The sequence below is a fragment of the Amblyomma americanum genome, chromosome 1 (genome assembly GCF_052857255.1).
Source record: "Amblyomma americanum isolate KBUSLIRL-KWMA chromosome 1, ASM5285725v1, whole genome shotgun sequence".
NCBI lineage: Eukaryota > Metazoa > Arthropoda > Arachnida > Ixodida > Ixodidae > Amblyomma > Amblyomma americanum.
Genome location: NC_135497.1, coordinates 247,652,264 through 247,655,582, shown reverse-complemented (window position 1 = coordinate 247,655,582; position 3,319 = coordinate 247,652,264). Strand labels below are relative to the sequence as shown.

The window sequence follows — 3,319 nt, the reverse complement described above, 5'->3', positions numbered from 1 at the left end:
CACTGCCCAGACCTTGCTCCTCAGTTTAGTCGACGGACGGCCATCTTGCCCCGGCAGAAGCGAGACGTCACTGACATCACGGAAAAAGCAGCCAATAGCTGCACTCCGGTTGCCGGCCGGACCCGCTCGCCCGCCTGAAAGTTGAAGTTGACCTACTTTCCACCCGTTCGCCGGACGAGGCAGATCCGTTCGCTCGCCAAGCTGGACTGGCGAAAAACGATCGTACGACGGCCCACCGCGCCCGCTTGCTGTTGTGGCTCGTCTATGCGAGTCGCGCTCTCCGCCGCCGCTAGGGGCGCTGTGAACCTACCGTTCGTAGGGTGCCTCGATGCCAGCGCCGCCGTCCAGGGTGGTGACACGCTTTGGCATGCGCCGCGCCGCCGTCTTCTCCGCGCTCGCCATCTTGGGGCAAGTCGCTTTTCGTGCCGCTGCTGTGGACGGTTCGAAGCCGTGTTTTGCGCTGGATTCTGAGCTGATGAACTGCTTTAATTCACGAAAAATAGCATGCCAGGGTGTTGTGTTCCATTGTGTGCCGGCTCGGCGAAGAAAGGAGCGCGATGTTTTCGTTTTCCAAGGGATGAGGGACGGAGGAAAATATGGGAGGCGAAAGTGAAGCGTGAGAACTGGAAGGCGAATGACAACGCGAAGATCTGCGAGGTAAGCCACAATGTTTGTGCTCTTTTTATGCATCATTAAAACTTCTTTTTGTTTGGCTAGTTTGTTCATATAGATAATGTAAAAAATTTAGCGCGAACAGACACAGACCACGAGGAAGATGAGAGACACACACACACAAGCGCTTGTGTTTGTGTGCCGTCTTTCTCGTGGTCGTTGTCTGCGCTAAAGCTTTTAGATCTTTTTCTAAATGTCGCTCACAGTTATGTGCTTTCAGTAGGAATAACATTATACCACACCGCTTCGCCCGTCCGCTCGTAAGCACTGACTTTGTGCGGTTTGAATATATGTTTTTGCCTTGTTCACCAATCTCGCACTGTGCGCAACAGGAATTTTTGTGTGCCTTCAAAGCTGCAGCTCGAAGCCTCGTTAGAAACGTGAGTACAGCACGTGTTGCATCGCATTGCCTGGCATTGGAAGTAGCGCGCTTTATTCTTGAGGCGGAGCATTTTGAATTACCAGTTATGTGAAGGCTTACAAGCTAAATATATGAATCATTGCGTCTTTTCACTTTCAGTGAGCTACACTGAACTTCCGTATCATTCACGGAGTGTCTCACGATGATCTTTACTCTCTCGCGATCGCACATTTTTTTTGTTCCGAGCCGCGGTGAAAACACGTGAAGCAGGTTGACCCCGGTATTTGTCGAAGGAATGCGCCATTGTACTCTTTCAACAGCTGCCCTTTACACTCGATCTTGAAAGCTGGTAGCAGCCGTCGAGGCTTCCGGTTCACGCAGATTAAGGAGCATTCCCCTCTCTCCTTTTCAAAAAAGAATATAATAGAGGCTGACGGGTGAACCTCCCACGTGCTACCTACCCACTTTTGTGGCCAGAGTAGGAAGTGAAAATGCAGTCTATGAACAGGCAGTTTCGGTTGCAAAAATCTGCCTACGAGTCAGCCGTTCTGGAATTTTGCAAGTGGTCTTTTCGCAAGTACTAAATTCTGCGCAGCACAAATAATAGGCCCCTTCACCTTCCTTTTCTCAAATTATTCACGGGAATAATTTTTCGAGGTACTTGTGATTCGCAACGAACCCAAAGTTAGGCCCTCGCGAAAATTAAGTCGTTTACAGTATATGGCTGGCAATTCGACTAGTCGCGAAGAAACTTCTATTGTGAACTGTCCGTCGCTTTAAGAAAGCGGTCGCGAGGAAGCAAGGTGCCTGCGCAGTACAGAAGTTCGTCCCGAATACAGCTCTTTCTTCTCCATGTAATGACACATCGCGAGACGAAGTGCACCGTTGTCAAACGCGCAAATACAGGTCCGAGGTTAAGCCAAATTTAAGTGAAGTTAAATTTGCCCGTCCGACACCCGAATTAGTGCTGTCGCTTGGTTGGCGTCCACAGAAATACTTCGTGATCCTGTGCTTGTAATATCGCACCGCTTCCTTAACGCTTTTTTATTATCTCATTTGTTTGCGTGCACACGACCAGAGGCGCGAAATGACAGTTTCATCGTCTCTCTCATTTTAGCGCCACTTCGAGGAAGATCAGTTTGAGGGCAACAGAATGGATGGACGGCGGCTCCTCAAGTCAACGGCTGTCCCGACGTTGTTTGATTTTAGACGTAAGTGTTTGCCCCCATTCGGTTTGCTAGCCTAGTATCCGCATCAGATAATCTGAGGAGCACTAGAGCCTCGGATATGTTTAGGTACTGATGAATTAATTTCTTTCTTGCGCGAACAGCTGAGCCGAAGCGAAGAAAGCCGCCTGCACCGCGGCCTTTTCCTGGTAGTTCTACACCTGACGCTAGAAAAGGCTCTTCGCCAACCCCTGAGACGACACCTGACCAGGAAGAGACCCTAGCGATGCCTGAAAACACGCGTGAAGATTCAGGAGAACAAATCGACATTTTCTCGCTGTCCACAAGTGAGCTGCGAAAAGAGCTGCAAGACGAAAAAAGAAAACGCAGCCAGTTAGAAGAAAGTTTGTTGCAGGCAAACAAAAAGCTGCAAAAAGAACAAAGCAGCTCGAAGAAAACCTTACAACGTTGACGGCAAATTTGAGCTTCCTAAACCAGGACCAAAAGGCTGCCTTGGAAAAGAAAAACCGGAAGAATTGCTCCTGGGGTGCCAACACGATCAAGAAGGCGCTACAGCTTAAGTTTGCATGTGGTTCGGCCGGCTACGACCTTTTATTGGAACAAGGGCAGCCGCTTCCATCTAGAAGGACTCTGTGCCGGAGACTGCAACACTTAACCTTCCTACCTGGTGTGCTAACAGAAATTCTAACTTTAATGGAAGCCAAAGTGGCTGCAATGTCTGAGATTGAAAGGGACTGCGTCCTTTTCCTAGATGAGCTGGAAATTCGGAGAGGTGTGGAGCTGGACCGTAGCAGTGACTGCTTTCTTGGCAAGATCACGCTCCCCGAAAGTGACCAGCCTGCCAACCATGCCCTTGTTTTCATGGTAGGTGGTTTGAATACCAGATGGAAGCAAGTAATAGCCTACCACTACACAGGTGCGTTTGTCAGTGGAGATAAGCTCAAAGACTTTGTCTTTCATTTAATACAGTTGTGCACCCAGATATCACTGCGCGTGGTATGTGTCACTTGCGACATGGGTAGTTCAAATCGTTCCATGTGGAGGTCACTGAACCCGTCGAGTTCTCGCAGTTCTGTAACTGTTTGTTCTGTGCCACATC

The 3,319-nt window shown here is 49.4% G+C and overlaps 1 long non-coding RNA gene across 1 annotated transcript; it reads left to right on the top strand.

Moving 5' to 3' along the window:
- Window positions 1-591: 591 nt before the first annotated feature.
- Window positions 592-2,406, top strand: LOC144096392 (uncharacterized). Its single transcript, XR_013306781.1, has 3 exons — window positions 592-657; window positions 2,151-2,244; window positions 2,364-2,406. It is a non-coding gene; the product is annotated as an uncharacterized LOC144096392 (long non-coding RNA).
- The last annotated feature ends 913 nt before the right edge of the window (window positions 2,407-3,319 follow it).